The 20,136-nt window shown below is 36.7% G+C and overlaps 1 pseudogene; it reads right to left on the bottom strand.

Annotated features, from left to right (window-relative positions):
- The window catches only part of LOC109004966, a 41,823-nt pseudogene extending 23,669 nt beyond the window's left edge, over positions 1 to 18,154 (bottom strand).
- Positions 18,155 to 20,136: the final 1,982 nt, after the last annotated feature.

The following is a 20,136-nucleotide window of genomic DNA, read 5'->3' as shown; positions in this document are numbered from 1 at the left end:
GGAAAGAACGTTTTCATCACATTTCATTCCACATTACCTTAACCTTATTTTTTCAAAATTCTATATTTATAAGATCGCCGAAAATAGTGGGAGTAATTCAACAACTAGTGGGAGTATACCTTTGAGTTTGACTTAAGGTGTACCATTAGTGATAGTGACTCCCAAAAGTTATAAACTATAAGGATCCTCATAAATAGCGTGGTAGCTTTATATCAATATTCTTTCGTCGTTTAGAGACTAGAATAGAATATTTATAATATGGCTCTGCTAAAGATATTGAATTCACATAGTAGGAATCCCAACATAGAATCTTAGATTCGCTTCACTTATATGATCCAACCTGGGGTTGTTGATCTAATTGACAAAGGAAAAATGGAGTTAATAGATGTATAGATCCATCTCTTGGCACTAATTAAGTTGCATTTAGATAGCTATTGATCGCATATTTATTGAAACTTTTCTTGAAGGTGTTAAATAGCTGATTCTCATAGGAGAATTATATGGTTGGCCTTTGTGATGTTTAGGCATGAAGTACCTTGAGCGCATGATTGTTGCTAGTACTATTTTGGTACAGAAAGCGAATGAATGCTGCTGGTGTTTTTTACATGTGGCCTCGGAAAACCATCTATTCAAAGATATCCAATGTACCTAGTCGTTTTTTTGTTATTAAACGACTTTTTGAATAAAATGGGATTCTTTAAACACTGTTGACAATATTAGAAAAGTGTCATCATAATAGATATTGCGAACTGGTTATCTTAGATAATTAATTGTCGCTTAATAAGAGTTTTTCCATACTATGAGGTGATGGACATGGATTTGTGAAAAGAAGCTCAGATTTCATGTCTTGTGAGATTGTTTTTTAGGAAAGCAGTTTCTAGGAGCTCTTGTTCAAAATTCATAGACAATTAATGAGATGGAAAATACTAAAGAATCTAGTTTTGCCTATATTGTTTGATGTTTCCATTATGGTTTGCTCATGGGAGTTAGAGGTTAAGTTTTTTGTTAGTGGGTAAATATGGCTTACTTGACTAAGTGAGTTTGTGATGCGATTGTCGTTAATAGTAACGACTAGACTATTATGATTGTCTTTGGGGGCAAAGGCCCTAATCGCTTTACCCTTAATGAAAAATAAATAATGGTTATCTCACATGCTTTTGTTGAGTACAAGAGATTTAAATGAAACATTGAAGTCGCAAATTAAGTTTGCTGAATAACATTTGTGGTCAATTTGTAGATTCTTAAAAATCGCAGTTAGAGTAGCTAGCTAGAACCTACGGCTTATATTGTGAGTTTGACCTAAATGAGATTCGAGATGAGTCATCGCTGACTTCATGATTGTGCAAAGGACTTTTATATTTAAAAATTGAGTCTCTTGGTAGGAGCATGTTTAGGAAAGTTACTACATATTAGAATGCGCATGGAGAGAAATGGTCATTAAACACCACTTGAGAGTTGTGGTTTAATAATTTGTTGTTGACCATGTGATTTCTCTGTACCTCACGGTATTGCTCGTCATGCACATGATACTGATGTGTTCTATGATCATGTGGCGTGATTGGAAGCATTCTTTGGTATGCACACACATTCACCATAAATTTAGGAGTTATGGTGAAAAAGGTATATTGACAGGCTTAGATCGGCTCACTCACACGAGCGATCACCTTTGGCGCTACAAAGAGGTAGCGAGCAAAGATGAGACAATGTGTCACTCAGTACTTGTCTAGAGAGAGATAAGTTGTAAGACACAAAAAGATATGTCGCCTTAGTGGAAGCTAAGATGAGGTCTAATGACCGTGCATGGTTACCCACAATCCATGTAGCCTGTGTTTTAGCCAGATGCGAGAGCCTCTTTGGCGCTTTGGATAGCGACTAGACCAAGATCTGTACGGTGAATTGAGATTAGATATACACTCTTTCTTTGGAAAGAGAACTCCACCGTAACATGTATTTCATACTACATGTGCTTTTGCGACCAACAGTAGAGGTGAGTGAATGGTTTCCTGCTTCCTCACCGTGTGAGTCTTGTAGGTTATAATTGATGACCTTAATTTATTTATGCCCTTAGGAGACCTTTGACTATGTCACGAGGTTGATGTTTTAGTGTCTGCTACTTTGGCATGTTATCTATGGCCTTGAATGATGCGGTCTAAAGAGGCATTGCTGGGAAAGCGACTGGACTGAAACTAAATGACATGAGCGCGAAGGGAAGACTATTTGGTAACACATCGATAATGGTGTATACTCATTGCCGGCAAGTTATGTTGCTTCTTGGGAGTTGCAATATAGCTGTGAGTACATCATGTTTTATGGAGATTGAGCATTGCTCTGAGTCATTTGGACTCGAGAGGGATTAGGGATGCTTAGTCTGATGTGACCAAATGAGTCGGGGCATAACGAGACACTTTTAGGGATGTTGCTATGCTGGTCTTTTCTAGGAGAGATTTGGTATAGTGCTCCCATTTTTTCTTTTACAGCTGTGCTCGATGGTCGCACGGCCTATTTGCCAGTATGAACAAGATTGAGAACATATTGAGAGATGTAGACCTGGGGTCTTGCCCACTATGTGTGAGTGGGAGATGTAAGAAAGGGGCACCCATAGTGGGCACCCCTTCACCTCCTCTTGGGGGTTATGAAGTGGCTTAAGAGCCACTTCATGAGGCTTGATGGCTGGTCCTTAATGGCCAGCCAGGGGGTTACACAAGAGAGGCTATTTAAGTAGTCTCTCCCCCTCTTTAGAGAAGACACTTGAACAAACAAACTCTCTCTCAAATGGTTCTCTCTAGTCACGGCATCTAGGCTGTGGAACGTGTGAGTGTTGCTCTAGTATTACCACGTAGCACACTCCACCATCGATGTGAAGATCGTGGATGAACAACAATACTGGAGAATCTGTGGAATAATCGCACTAGATCCGAGATATTTCCTGTGTGGTAATATCGCTTCCGCTGTATATTTTGATCTATTATTTCTAACAGGTGCCTTGTCGGGGACTAGCTAGCCTGTGAAAGGTGTTTGGTGCATACCATGGTACTTTCGAGAGCGATCTTTGGTGCCTTACTGGAATACTGGCCCAAGGAGTGTCTTTTGTGCCCTTAAGAGTACTAGTTTGTGCAAGGTCTTTGCTCCCCTACCAACGTATTAGCACAAACAACGTCTTAGATGCCCTGTTAGGATACTAGCGTAATCAAGATCTTTGGTGCCCTTTTTGGTATAATAGCCAATGCAATGTCTTTGGAATCATGCCGGGTTACTAGCCAAAGCAAGGTCTTTGGTGTCCTATTAGGTACATGCCCGTGCAAGGTTTTTTGGTGCCTTGCTGGTTTAGGAACCCATGCAAGATCTTTTGCACCTTGCTGGGTAGTAGCCTAAGCAAGGACTTTATATGCCTTGTGGGAGCATGATCACAGCTAGTTCTTTTGGAGTCATCTCCGGATAGTTGTACACCGAGGTCTTTGTGCCATACTGAGGTATTAGCCCATGCAAGGACATTTGTTTCTTGCCATGATACTAGACTATACAACGTGCTTATTGCCTGACTAGGTACTAGCACATGCAAGGTCTTCGGTGCCATCCTCAAATACGCGTTCACACAAGGTCTTTGCACGGACTTGTACGTTTGCGTGGGCTTGTACCCTGCCAGGGCATCATAGATATCTTACATAGGCTAGTGTCCTAACAATAGGGCTGACCAAAAATTTGAAAATCTGACTCTACTTCGACTTTGACAAAATGGAGTCAGAGTCGGATTTTTTTTTTCTCATTTTTCAGTCAAACTTGGAGCCAAATGTGTTGATAGACCGAATCCGAATATTCTAATATGTTATAAAATTAATTAATTATTTATATATTTATCATATATACTAGTATAAACTAATTATTATAAAATAATATATTTATATTATAACAAAAATATACCAATAATAGTTTTGTATATGTAGACATCATAATATTACTACCACGTATAATCAAGTATAGAAATAAGTTAGACACTAGTCTTGAAATAAGTCTAGTATAAGAAGTTAATAACATACAATACTAATTTATTAAAGTATAATAACTTGTAATAGGGGTGTAACTGGTCCGGTTCTATTTTATCCATTTCGGTTTTAGACATTTTCTAGAATCGAACCGGTATACACCACTTTTGAAAATTTAAGAATCGATACCAGACCGATTAACCACCGAAACCGAAACTTTCAGTTTTTTTGGTTTCTGTTTGATACGGTCAGATTCGATTTTTTCTATTTTACAGAAAAATAAAATCATACTCCAACAAAACTTTAGTAAGTGATTAACTCATATCCATTATTTTATAATGTTTGGTTAAAAAGTTATAAAATTAAAATTTATATGTTAATATCAAAATTCTCAAATGTTACATTAAAAATATAAGATTAATTTATGTTATATCATAATCAAATTTTATATTAAAACTTTTAAGATTAACTTTATGTTATATCAAGTTTTATATTAATTTTATGTTATAAGATTAATAGACATTAATAATAAGATTAAAATTTCATGTTATATTAATCATAAATTTAGCATATAATATAAATAGTTATATAAATAATATTTTATATATAATGTAAAAAATATATATACTGGTCCAGTTTGGTTCAATTCGGTTTTCAAAAGATGAAAACCGATACTGGACCACTTTAGAATGAGTTTCAATTCTTAAGAACTAGTTCATGATGTGACACCCCCAGCCCCCGCTTAGGATTGGACGGTGACTGAAGTGTTGGAACAAGTAATTCAAGGGAGATACATAACAAATAAGATGCAATGCACCTATAAATCTAGTAGTAGGCAGTAATTCACAGCAGATAATTCTTTTAACTACATAAGGACAGTGGCAATATGATAATCATGGTACCGAATGTAAATCCCAAAAGTTTAAAACTTTCATAATTGTACTTCCCAAAATAGATAATTGTTTTAAACAACTCTCAAAATAAGGGACCATCAAAATATTGTTTTCACAAAAAGAAACCACAAGTCATGTTTATTTACTACCACTACTACTACTTCCATGGTCCCCTTCTTTCCCCTTTTCTTTTCCATGGATACTTCTTTAATCCGGCTTCTTTCTCTTTTCCAAAAATATACTAATAATAGTTTAGTATATGTAAACATCATAATATTACTACCATGTATGATCAAGTATAGAAATAAGTTAGACACCAGTCTTGAAAGAAGTTGTGATGACCCGAACTTGCCTAAGCATGGCCCATAGATTTTATTCTTAGTTTCCATGGCATTTTGGGAGCTCTAGTTATTTTGGAAAGCCTTAGAGTCCTTGATTTAGCAACTTGAGCCCAAGAGGAGAGTAACCCTAGAATGCCTTGTGAATTTCGGCCCTATTTAGAAACTCAGGCCCAATGGCTTTAGGTCCATGACCCAAATCTTAGTCACTAATGCCATGTGTCATGCATGCACTATGAATCTAGACTTGATGGTGGGATAATGGGGAGAGAGAAGTGTAGGGAAGCACCAAGAGGTGGCTTGCACGCCTACCCTGGAGAAATTGCCACTTGTCAGCATGCTAGAAACCCTCTAGAAGAATCAAGGGACAAAAAGAACCTAGGAAGACTAAGAGATTTTCAGCTAGACCACTTTCCCACATGTCTAGACCCTTTGTCTTGCCCAATTTCGAGTTTCAAGGTAGATATCTTGGGAAGGGAAGCCTAGGGAAGTGAAATGGAGCTTTTCTAGAAGATTTGCATGGGAAACCAAAGGGAGACATATAGGATTTCAAATTTTAGTCAGACTTTGCCAAGTGTCAAGCATGCATTAACCTTCTAGAAGATTAGATGAAGAGACTCTTTTATATCAAAAGACAAATATGCCCTTAGGGTTTTGGCTAACACACTCCCAAGCACCTCCACCACACACCACTTGTTCTTAGTGAAGAGTTCCAAGAAGATTTCGTATAGGGAAGACAAATGTGAGATTTTCTAAAAGATTTACATTGGAATACCAAGAGAATTTCGAATTCCTAAGTCACATGCCCACTCAAGGTTAATTTATGACATTTTGCCATTTGTCATTCATGTAGAAGTAAAGGGAAAGGTTCTAGAAGGGGGTGGAAGAGACAATGCACAAAAATTACCCTTGTACCCCTAGGATTTCAGCCACCACATTGCCACATGTCATGTTTTGAGTTCTTAAGAAGTATAAGGAAGAGGGAAAGTCACCTAGGGAACATCCATAGGAAGAAGAAGCTTCTTGCTTAGGGAAGAGTAAGAGACATGCATGGGAAAAGGAAGAGACACATGGGAAAAGAAAGAGGCGCATGGGGAAAGGGAAAGAAGCATGGGGAACATGCACCCACATCCTACATGCCTTTTGCCTCTTGAAAAGCATACACAAGTCTACAAGGTTCAAGCCTAAGGTTAGGATTTATCAAATTTCAATTTTGCCTTAGAGATTCATTGAATCTGGACCATATGGGGGAGCATACCAAGGAGCCTCTTAGGATTTCGAATTTGGACAAGATGCCATGCCACATGTCACTCATGCAAAGGATCTTTTGGATTTCCCAAGAAGAGACAAAGGAGGGGCTTTGACACATGGCGTCCATTTAAGGATATTTTTACATTTCCTAGGAAAAGCAAGGATGAGGGATATTTCGAATTTCCAAGGAGCTATGCCACTTGGCAAGATTATTCTTTCCAAGAATACTATTGTGTTCCCTATAGCCTAGCCTAAGCACCATTTGTCCCACATGCATTAATAAGCGCCACTTGTCCTACATGCATCCGAGAAGATGCCACTTGTCCCACATGCAGTAAGCGCCACTTGTCCTACATGCATCCGAGAAGATGCTACTTGTCCTTCATGCAATGGGTCACTAACAACCAATGAAGGATTGAGAAGTTTTCTGTATAAGGAGAGAAAGACCACACACCCAAGGGCTTTTTCTTTTTGGCAAATTCGGATTCTTCATGCTCTCACTCTCTCCACACAACTCTCTCTTATTCTCTTGAAGATTCTCTCACTTTCTTGTATTTTCTTTCCAACCAAACAAGAGGACTTCTTGCTCAAGGAGAGATTTCGGCACCACTAAGTATAGACAAGGTAAGAATCGGTTTTCTCTTAGGTTTTGCACACACATGTCACTTTCTCAACCCGAAAATGAGATTCAAATCTCATTGGACTTTGAGAATGATAGAACACCCACACTTTCTTATGTTTTCTTGGAAACGACTTAGGGTTCTTAAGAAACCCTTGAAGTCGAGTAGAGAGAAGAGTTCATCCTCCATGTTTTTCGGCCACCACATGTATCTTTGCTTACCTTAGGGTTTTGTTTTACTTTAAGAGTGAAATGAAGGAGTTTTTACCCAAAAACCCTAGAAGCCGAATGGAATATGGACAAGTGTTGCCCTAGAAATCCACACACACACTCAAGAGTATGAGATAAGGTTTTTAGTTACTTTTTCTAATATAGAATGTTCGGATTTACAGCTTGCTAGTATTTCCTTATGCGGATTTTTGTAAGTATACACTCAACCTACTCTTGGTTAATACTTGTATATGATTGTGTAAATCTTTTCATTGCCATGTTTGCTATTTCTTGATTGATAGTTTGATTATGTTAATATGATCTTATATCAATCTATGGAAGGAATTATATGTTTTGAATTTGTGATGAAAATGCCATTAAATACTCTTGTAAGTTTCAGTTTTCACTTTATTAAGGTTGATAGTTTATGCAACATGAGGTCTTGGCTTGAATGTGTCTTGAATGTTTCGGACCTTAGCCAAATGTTATGATTTCATGCATTGTTTTACTATGCTTTGATCCCTATGTTATTTGCTTGAAGATTGGAATATGTTTAAGTGATGAATTTCATGATTTTTACCCCTATGTGTTTCGGCCTAAGCAAGTTCCCATGGTTTCATGAATGTGTTTGGAAGTTTCATGTATTCCATGTAATCATGCTATGAATTGAATATGTTAGCTTGGTTGTTTCATGCATGGCATTCCATATGTCACATGTCAAGTATAAGTACATACGTCTTAAGTTCCATGTCTCATGCATTTGGGAAAAATGTTTTCAAAGAAATGTGGTTCTTTTTAAAGAAAAGAGTCTAAATGTTTTATCACGATCCCAAGTGCTAGGATGGGGATTGTCCTAGTGGAACTCCTCTGTCCACTCTGGAAAGTTTAAGAATGGAGTGGTAACTCCTAGGTCATCGAAGAATAGTCGATGAGCCTCGAATGGATTTTTCTTAAAGAATGTCGGAGCGAGGAAGCACCTAACGCTAGTGGGTGCATAAGGCATGTAATTTGACAAAGTAAGGTCAAATTAATATGATTCTCTGTTTAACTCGAGATGTAGGGATGGTGGTAGAGTTCCACCTGTGATTCCCGCCTATAGATGGTTGATGGTAGGGATGGTGGTAAGCAGGAATGGTGGTAAAGTCCCGCCTATGATTACTGCCTACCGATCGTTGATGGTATGGTAACTAGCAAGAACACACGGTGCCAGGAGGGGAGCCGTGTTGTGTCCACCCTATGAACAAGAATAAGAGCTCATAAGATAAGGATCACTTGATGAAAATCTCGTGATATGATAAGGATCATTCGATGCAAATCTTGTGATATGTTCTGATAGAGCAAGTTCTGATTAAGAATCAACATGAAAAAAAAAGTCAAAGAAGTTTTCTGGAAATGTTTTAAGTCTCTATTACAAGTCTTTTGAAAATGGTCAAGTGTATGAGTTAATTTCTGGTAAAGTCATATGTCAAGTATATGTCCATGCACGCATTCATGATGGACCTCTTGTATGCTTATGTTAACTATTATATGTTGTGTTTACTTGCTAAGATTTCTCGAAATCTCATTGTTGTAGTTTCCACTACCATTCCCCACCCGGAATGGTAGAAGTTGTGGTAGGACCAGGAGTAGCGAGTAATGGTGATAATCAAGGCTAAGAATATGCTCAACTCGGAAAAAGAATGGATTTCGTCGTGACCTACTTGGAGATAGCTAGGAATAGAAGGATGCTTTAATAATTTCTTTGTTAAGGTCTTTTTAGACAATACTTGTTATGTTAAAGTGTAAACAATGAGCTTGATACTTCATTGTCATGAAGTGTGATTTAAACCTATGAATGAGGAAGTTGGGATATTAGTTTATTCTGGTACAACTTTTAAATGACTTATTCCACTGCGATTTATTGCATACTACTAATATACATAGATGCATTGCATTTTATCTGTCAAGTACGAGAGGTATGTAGCATTGTGTTGCATGTCCCGACATTTCAGTCACCGTCTAATCACAAGCGGGAGCTGGGGGCACCACATAAGTCTAGTATAAGAAGTTAATAACATACAATACTAATTTATTAAAGTATAAGAACATGTAATAGGGGTGTAACTGGTCCGGTTCAATCTTATCCATTCCGATTTTGGACATTTTGTATAACGAAACCAGTATACACCACTTTTGAAAATTTATGAATCAATACCAGACCGATTAACCACCGAAACCGAAACTTTTAATTTTTTCGATTTCTGTTTGATACAATTAGATCCAATTTTTTCGGTTTTATGGAAAAAAATAAAATCATACTCCAACAAAACTTTAGTAAGTAATTAACTCATATCCATTATTTTATAATGTTTGTTTAAAAAGTTATAAAATTAAAATTTATATGTTAATATCAAAATTCTCAAATGTTACATTAAAAATATAAGATTAATTTATGTTATATCATAATCAAATTTTATATTAAAACTTTTAAGATTAAATTTATGTTATATCAAATTTTATATTAATTTTATGTTATAAGATTAATAGATATTAATAATAAGATTAAAAGTTCATGTTATATTAATTAGAACTTTAGCATATAATATAAATAATATTTTATATATATTGTAAAAAATATACATACTTGTCCGCTTCGATTCAATTCGGTTTTCAAAATATGAAAATCGATACTAGACCGCTTTAGAATGAGTTTCTATTCTTACGAACTAGTTCATGTTGTGACACCCCCATCCTCCGCTTGGGATTGGACGGTAACTGAAGTGTCGAGACATATAACTCAAGGGGGATACATGACAAATAAGATGCAATGCACCTATAAATCTAGCAATATGCAGTAATTCACAGTAGATAATTCTTTTAACTACATAAGGACGGTGGCAATATGATAATAATGATACTGAATGTAAAATCTCAAAAGTTTAAAACTTTCATAATTGTACTTCCCAAAATAGATAATTGTTTTAAACAACTTCCAAAATAAGGGACCATCAAAATAGTGTTTTCACAAAAAGAAACCATAAGTCATATCTTGTTACTACCACTACTACTACTTCCATGGTCCCCTTCTTTCCCATTTTCTTTTCCCTGGATACTTCTTTAATCCGGCTTCTTTCTCTTTTACAAAAATCGATCCTCCTCTTTATCTTCAGCCTCTTCGTCTCTTCTATAAGCTATATGGCCTCAGAAATGAGTCGGTCAACATTTTCTATCCTATCCAAAAGAGAGGGCTCCGATGAGCTCTCGTTGGTCTTGGGCACCTCCTCTGTGGTTGGGGGTACCTTGGTCCTTTTGTGTTTCGTCATCTAAACCTGTCATAACTTCTACCATTCCCTGTGTGGCACCCCCAGCCCCCGCTTGGGATTGGACGGTGACTGAAGTGTCAAGACGTGTAACTCAAGGCTACATACCCCTCATACATCACAAACAAGATGCAATGCACCTATAAATCTAGCAATATGTAGTAATACACAACAGATAATTCTTTTAACTACATAAGAACAATGGCAATATACCGAATGTAAAATTTCAAAAGTTTAAAACTTTCACAATTGTACTTCCCAAAATAAATAATTATTTTAAACAACTCCCAAAACAAGAGACCATCAAAATATTATTTTCACAAAAAGAAACCATAAGTCATGTCTTGTTACTACCACTACTACTACTTCCATGGTCCCATTCTTCCTTCTTTTTTCTCCATGGATGCTTCTTTAATTTGGCTTCTTTCCCTTTTTCCAAAAAGTGATCCTTATATCTATTCTTGAACCTCTTCATCTATTTTATAAGTTGTATGGCCTCGGAAATAAGTTGGTCAACATTCTCTATCTTATCCAAAAGAGAGGGCTCCGTTGAACTCTAATTGGTCTTGGGCAGCTCCTCAGTGGTCGGGGGTACCTTTGTCCTCTTGCATTTCGTCATCCTAAAGTGTCACAACTTCTACCATTCCGGTTGGAGAATAGTAATGGAAACTAAGGATGTAAATTTAAACCGGTAAACCAGAAAATCGGTCCGGACAGGACCGAACCGAACCGGCTGGTCCGGTTTTGAACTGGTCTGGTCCGGAACCGGTTCCTATATTATGAAAACCGATTCGAACCGGACCGGTTTCCAATCCGATTTTGGTTCCGTAGTTTTCGGGACCGGACCAGACCGGACCGAACCGAACCGGTTGGAAAATATATATATATATGTATAAATTAATTTTATATATTATACAAAATATTTATATATATAAGTTTTATATATAATTATATATACATATGAAATAATTTCATATTAGAATTTATAAATTATAACATAAAATATTAATTTTAAATATGAATATTTGTAATTTGTTTGATCATATGTTATTAATATAATTATATATAACATAATGTTATTATAATTTATAAAATAAAAGTTTAATCTAAAGATGAAAATTTAATTGATCATATGTTTTAAACATAATATATATATTAAATTATTAATAACATTTTATAATAAAAATTAACACTTTATTATATTTTTTTTACATTTTAAAAAAACTGAAAAATCGGACCGGACTGGACTGGAAACCAGAGGTATCGGTTTATGAGGGTAATCGGAGCATAATCGGTTTTGAAAAATACAAAACCGATACATACCAGTTCGGTCCTAGATTTTGTCCAAAATCGGACCGGACTGAACCGGTTACACCCCTAGTGGAAGCTACCACAGTGAGATTTCGAGATATCACAGGCATATACAAGTAAACCACAACTAAATGCAAACCATAAATGAATGCATGGACATGAATTTTGATGTAGAAACTTTGACATATGCAACATAGACTTTTCATAAAAACATATTTTCATCTTTAGACTTCTTATCATATCTTCATATCATTTGAGCTCAGGTACTTGTTCTTGTCATAACATATCATGTCATTCTTATCATCTCATAACGTATCATGCCATCCTTATCATTTCATAACATATCATGTCATTCTTATCATTTCTTCACATATCATATTGTGATCATATCACATCATAACATATCATGGCATGTCATGCCGTATCATATCATAGAGCTCAAATGTCTTGTTCATTTCATGATTCACATGGATGGATACCTCACGGCTCCCCTAAGCACTGTGTGTTTCCCGCTAGTTACTAAATCAACCAACGATCCACTTGATCGAAGTGACTACATCATAATATCAACTTATTCTTTTATGGCAGTTCGCTTACTTTGCCTTCACAGTACGACACTCACTAGCTTTAGGTGGCTCCAGTATCCTTTCCTCAAAGAACCATTCGAGACCCGTCGACTATACTTCGTTGACCTAGGGGGCTCCACTTGACTTTAAACACTTAAGAGTTGACAGAGAGTTCGACTAGGGCATTTTCCCGTCCTAACATTTGGGGTCGTGATAACATGTATTTTAACTCTTTTATTTTTCAAAAACATAGACTTCTATGCATGAGACATGAACAATGATGTTCCACTTTACCATACTCATGCAACATGTACAACCCAAAACATATATGATCCAATTCTCAATGTGCATCTTACAATATAACTTGAAAACATTAGAACATGCAATCATATGATGAATACATGTAAACATAGTTGAGTCACACTTATCCAAACCCAAAACAGAATCGGATTCCCTTGATATGGCCTTGGCCGAATCATACAAGTTCTCCAAACATGGATTTTCATCATCACAACACATATTCTCATACTTTTACACATTCATATATCGAAACAAGCACGCATAGCATATATACATGTCAAAACCGAAACCCTAATCATGGCATATTCGAAAGGAAAATTCTGCTTGTAAGCAGTCCTGCGCACCCATACGCGCACCCATCCAATGTGGCAAGTCAGAAAGTCAGCCTTTAATGAAACGGTGCTGATTTGGAGTTGTAGTGGTCCCGATTGACATTTTGGCAGGAATGTTAGTTGGGTCCATGTTAGAAAAGCATATTCTTCTACTAATGATACTTCAAAGTTGCAAAACTATGTGGACTTAATGCAATGGAATGAAGAAGGAAAGGAGCCCCACGAGACCTACAAAGAATATGTTTCAAGTATGTGGTCGAGAAGGAAGCAGCCTTTCAGATTTTCCATTGTTCTTTGGTTTCGCCGATCGACCCAAAACAAGACAAAAATTTAAGCTACGATTATTTTGTAAGGAGATGATTGACCTTGAATGAGATTTAGGGATTTCTAGACAATCACCAATCCAAGCCATCCCACCATCAATCTGCAGCAGATGGAGAAGATGAAGATGTAGATTTTGTGAACTTGCATGTAGATAGAGTTTCTCAAGGACAAGAAGATGAAGCTTGCAACGTTTTGCCTCTTCTCTCTTCTCTTCATGTTTTCTTCTTTCTTTCCTTTTTCTTTATATAACATTAACATATGACAATATCGCCCACGTCATCATCGGTATGCATATCGGTCTGCAAATTCGCTTGTACTTAGGAGAATCGTATTTGAAATACACTTCAACAAACCATCAAGAAAACATAGCATCTCATCCTTTTATCAAAATCGAGCATACATTTAACAATATAACAAGATTCAAGCAATGATAAATAATCAAGAGTTCACAAAATATATACAACTGCTATCAAAAGTAAGTTCGAAGTTTCCTTACAAAAATCCAAGTATAAAATAGCAAAATCTGAAAAAGTGCATGCAAGACATAATAAAAGATGACTAGAGAAAGCCTAGTCTCAAAATAAGAGTGAATGTGTCTCTAAGGTTTTCGAAAATGCTTTCCCACGAAAAAAATCCTAGAATCCAAAACCCTTAAAGACAAGAAACCCTAGCCTTTCTTCTAAGTGGTAGTCGTGGCCTTCAATCCCTCTCTACACTTCGTGTTCAAGAGTTTGAAGAAAAACCTTAGTTTCTAAAGTGAAAGTGTATGTACATGTGGGAAAACCCTATAACCGAAACTTGCTGGTGTTGTTTTCCCTCTTGGCCGTGTGTGTATGTGCAAGAAATGGTGGAATTGATCTTACCTCCTTGTGTTTGTCCTTTAGCCGAATGATTGAAGAAATATTCCTGGTGATTTTCAAAATGGTGAAGAAAATGGTGGCGTTTGGTTGGTGAGAAAATGTAACTCAAGGCTACATACCCCTCGTACATGAAAAATAAGATGCAATGCACCTATAAATCTAGCAGTATGTAGTAATTCGCAGTGGATAATTCTTTTAACTACATAAGGACGGTGGCAATATGATAATCATGGTACCGAATGTAAAATCTCAAGAGTTTAGAACCTTCATAATTGTACTTCCCAAAATAGATAATTATTTTAAACAACTCCCAAAACAAGGGACCATCAAAATATTTTTTTCACAAAAACCCATAATTCCTGTCTTTTCATCAAAACATCTTAGGTTCCCGCACTCTTCATTACTACGGCTCCATCAGGAGTCAAGCACCAAAGGATCCCTTGTGACTTCTGACGCTCAGTTACCAGAAGTCCTATGTAACACCTGCTGGAATTTTAGCGAGTAATTTTTGGGAATAGGTTACGGACTCAAAATTTGTATTGATGGATTACAGACCTTTTATTTATTTTGTTTTTGGGGCTTGATGTTTAGGATAAAATCTTTAATGGACCAAGTGAGTTTTATTTGTTTTTGACTAGGAACATTTGCGGGATTAATTGAGCTATTTTAGCAGCTGTTTCGTGGACTGCTTTAATAGACCCATTTTTTTTTAACCCACACCCGGTTGCTCTAGTCAGATCCAGCATCCAAAAATTCTTCAAGTTCCCCCACAACGCACGTCTCCACCCCATGCACATGCACAGTTTCCCTCCTTTTTGTTCTCGTCTAGGGTTTTTTTTTTTTTGAATCAACTCCATAAATACTGTTTTTTCTCTCCAACAAAAGAAGTTGCCCCAGCCTAACTTGTTTTACTGTGAATCACCTCGTTCACGTAACTGCCTTAGCCCCACCGCCCAGCCCGTTGGCAAACCGTGAACCCCACGTAGCCCCGCTGATGCCCCTGCATTGCCACCCCCATAGTGTCATCCCTGCACCACCACCGTTGCACCCCTTCTCAGCCACCATGGAACAACTCCCACTACCCAGCCACCCTGCCTCCTCCATGGTCAAACAAACACCAAAGATACCTCTTTAGTCCCCGAAAACAGAGCAGTTTTCTTTTATGCTTATCGCCGTTCGACGCAGCCCAGCAGAGCGACACTGCCGTCAACTCCTATCCAGATCATTGTCGCGTGTATCCTTCTTCTCATGATTGGTCGTCACAAGCACCCTCAGCCAGCTTCCACCGCATCTCTCTGCTCCGTGCCCAACCTTATCTTCGACTGAGTGCTCAGCCACACGGATACTTTGGTTCTGGTTTTTTACTAAGGTGGGACAGCCACCATCCTCACTGGAAACCACCTAGATGGGCCACAGAAACCTTCATCTGTGCCACCCTCAGTCCGTCACTTTTCACAGTGAGTTTCATCTCTCTCCCACACATTTTGCTCCCTCACTTCATATTTCTCTCTCGCTCATTAGTGGGTCTCTCTATTATCACTCTATCTCTCTATACTCAGCCGCCTAGCCGCCATCATAGCCGCCGTCCACCTCTTAGCTCATCGCACAGCTCCTTGCCGCACAGTGAGCATGCTTCTACTGCATGGTTTAATAAGGAAACTAATAGCATTTTAAGTTTTGTTGTGTCGTGTCGTGCCCATTGCCTTCCCATGATAGCCCATGCAATTTAAGTCACTTTACTAAAACACCCTATCTTAGATGAGTGCTATATTAGGCTAGTTTCGTTGTACGTACGAGGACTTTAGTTTTTAGATTTATATTTACAAAATAAACAAAGATTTTGAAGTAGATTATTAAAGTATGAATTTCGTATGGGAATAGTAAGTACAAAATTTTATTTTATTTTTTTAAAAAAATCCCCTTTAAACAGATACCAATTAAGCCTTTTTTTTTATTTAAATGATATTTTGCTTGATCCACTTTAATAGATTTTGATATAATTATATTATCCAATTTTATATTGTATAGTAAATAAGTTATTTAACGTTTTAGTCGGAGTTATTAAGTGGAAAATGTTGAATTTAGAAAGTGATAGTATTTTAGAGTTAAGAAAAATTTTAGGTTTTGAGGAACTAAAATAGGTTATTTTAGAAGCTTAGACTTAAATGGTTTAAATTTGTGATTAATTGGAAATTTACGGGAATTAACTGATTATTTTATAGGTGACGATTGACTTTGTTCAATACCGTTGTGGAGAAATTCTGAAAGGTTAAGAAGTTTAGATAAGCGGGGTTCCTATGCTAGACTTTGCATAAGATAAAATGAAACGAGTTTGCTTTTGAAAATATGCATGTTTGTTTTGAAAAGAAATCAGAAAACAACCTCATATATGTGTTCTGCATATGCATGAAAGCTGTACAAAAGAAAGTAGTTTATGTCATGACTAGTGTAGACATGAGCTAATTTGTGCATTATGTTTCTGATTATGCAAAAAAAGCAAATATGAAAATCTAAAAGTTTTTGTTGTGAATAAATGAAGATGTTTTGATTCTGTTTATTTCGAACATGTGAAATTATCTGAAGCCATTCAGTATTTGGTTTTGATATGATGTGGCATATGAAAACCTTGGCATGAGATTCTGATTCTGTATTCTGATTAAAGTCTGATTCTGATGGTTCTGTTATGTTCCGATAAGGCCCAACCATTGGAGATAATAATGGATACGACCCAACCACGGGTAATAATAGTGGCATACGGCCCAACCACAAATAATAATAATGGATATGGCCCAACCATGGGTTATAATAATGGATACGACCCTTCCACGAGTTATAATGGTGGTTTATAATCCTAACATGAGGGTTAAATATGGTATATGGCCCAACCACGGGTTATAATAGTGGATACGACCCTTCCACGGGTTATAATGGTGGTTTATTAAATATGGTATATGGCCCAACCACGGGTTATAATAGTGGATACGACCCTTCCACGGGTTATAATGGTGGTTTATAACCCTACCACGAGGGTTAAACATGGTATCTCTCCCATTGTGATGCTCTGACTAATGAAGATGAGGTCTCGGATTTTGATATGCCAAATGATTTTTGAATAAGAATGTTTTTCTAAAAATTTAGCTCTAATATTTTTGTAACATGTTTTGATATTTACATTCTGAAAGTAAATGTTTCTATCTCTACATTCTGAAGGTAAACATTTTGTTTTGCATTATGAATTCTGAAAGTGCTCATGTTTACATACTAGTATATGTTCTCTGCTTACTGAGTTGTTGATAACTCACCCCTTATCTCCAAATATTTTTCAAATAATTTTGATGGTTCAGCTGGAGGATAAGAGTATAAAGTTTTAACAAGGTGCGATGATCGTAGTGAAATAAGTGCCTGAGGGTACAAGTTTATTGGAGAGTCTTTTTTTTTTTAGTAGGTTTATGATTTTATGTTATTTGATATTTAGAGTCCTAGATATTTCTAAATATTTATGGAGTTTTTAAATTATCTTATTGAGGTATTTTTTTGGTGTCCTGGTATAGGAACATATATTTTGGTTTGAATAAATGGATTTATACTTTTTGGAAATATTGGAGTATTTTAAATATGTTATGGAAGTTGGATTTAGGTTACAAGAGCTAACTCTCTGGACCTCCGGGAACGGTGCGTTACATCCTAAGTCCTTTGCTATCTCTTTTGCTTCAGCCATAGACTTAGATAGAGACTCTCTTACAGAAAGTTGACAATTGATCCATGTTCCACCAATGCTAACGAATATTTCCCTTAGAAGCGAGGCCGTGTACTTCAAAACATCTGCAATAAAGATATGACGAGCCTCCACGGTATACTCATCCTCTATCATGGAGCCATCTAGGTTCACGATTCTATGGAGTCTAGGGCACCAGTCACAACTTCTACCATTCCGGATGTGGAATGGTAGTGGAAACTACCACAATGAGATTGCGAGAAATCTCAACAAGTAAACAGTTAACATATAGTAAATATCACATGCATATACAAGTAAACCACAATTAAATGCAAAACACAAATGAATGTATGGACATGAACTTTGACGTAAAAACTTTAACATAAAAACTTTGACATATACAACATAGACTTTTCATAAAAACATCTTTTCATCTTTTAGACTTCTTATCACATGTTCATATCATTTGAGCTCGGGTACTTGTTCTTGTCATAATGTATCATGCCATTCTTATCACTTGATAACATATCATATTGTGATCATATCACATCATAACATATCATGGCATAACATAACATATCATATCATGGCATGTCATATCGAATCATATCATAGGCCTCACAGCTCCCGTAAGCACCGTGTGTTCCCCGCTAGTTACTACATCAACCAACGATCCACTTGATCGAGGTGACTTAACATCAACTTATTCTTTTACGGCAGTTCGCTTACTTCCCTTCACCATTCGGCACCCACTAGCTTTAGGTGCAACCTCGCTCTAGTATCCTTTCCTTAAAAAACTATTCGAGGCCTATTGACTATATTTTGTCGACCCAAGGGTCTCAACTCGACTTTAAACACTCAAGAGTGGATAGAGAGTTCCACAAGGACATTTCCCCCATTCTAGCATTTGGGGTCGTTATAAAACGTACTTTGACTCTCTTTTTTTTTTAAAAAAAAAAACATAGACTTCTATGCATGAGACATGAACACATGATGTTGCACTTTACCATACTCATGTAACATGTACAACCCGATATGGCTTGAAAACATTAGAACATGCAATCATATAATGAATGCACGTAAACATAGTTGAATCACACTTATCTAAACCCAAAATAGATTTGGATTCCCTTGATATGGCCTTGGCCGAATCATTCAAGTCCTCCAAACATGGATTTTCATCATCACAACACATATTCTCATATTTCTACACATTCATATATCAAAACAAGCATGCATAGCACATATACAAGTCAAAAGTGAAACCCTAATCATGGCATATTCGAAATACACTTCATAAAACCATCATGAAAACATAGCATCTCATCCTTTTATCAAAACCGAGTATACATATAACAATATAACAAGATTCAAGCAATGATAAATAAACAAGAGTTCACAAAATATATACAAGTGCTATCAAAAGTAAGTTGGAAGTTTACTTACAAAAGTCCGAAGTATAAAACAACAAAATCTCAAAAGTACATGCAAGACATATTAGAAGATGACTAGAGAAACCCTAGTCTCGAAATAAGAGTGAATGTGTGTGTCTAATGTTTTCTAATATGCTTTCCCACGGAAAAAAAAAACCCCTAGAATCCAAAACCCTTAAGACAAGAAACCCCAGCCTTTATTCTAATTGGTGGTCGTGGCCTTCAATCCGTCTACACTTCGTGTTCAAGAGCTTGAAACAGAAGAATATTTTCGGGTTCTTCCTTCTCTAGTAGAAAAATCCTTGTTTCTAAAGTGAAAGTGTGTGTACATATGGGAAAACCTAAAACCGAAACTTGTTGATTTTTTTTCCCTCTTGGCCATGTGTGTATGTGCAAGAAATGGTGGAATGGTTCTCTTACCTCCTTGTATTCTTCCTCTAGCCAAACGATTAAAGAAGTATTCTTGGTGGTTTTCGAAATGGTGAAGATAATGGTAGCATTTGGTTGGTGCAAAAGTGTGAGAAAATGTAAGAACTTAGAGAGAAAATAGTGGTAGCCAGAAACACTTAGAAACAGGATTGAGAACTTGAGCAAAAGACCTCCCCTATTTTCAGCAATGCCCTTTTATAGAGCTTCTATCTCTTCTTGAAATGTCAAAGGCTTGTGCATAGATGCCACTTGGCATCTTAGATAAAGGGTCTCTTC

This window comes from Juglans regia, chromosome 2 (genome assembly GCF_001411555.2).
Source record: "Juglans regia cultivar Chandler chromosome 2, Walnut 2.0, whole genome shotgun sequence".
NCBI lineage: Eukaryota > Viridiplantae > Streptophyta > Magnoliopsida > Fagales > Juglandaceae > Juglans > Juglans regia.
Note: the sequence above shows the minus strand (reverse complement) of the source record. Positions and strands in the feature narration are given on the sequence as shown.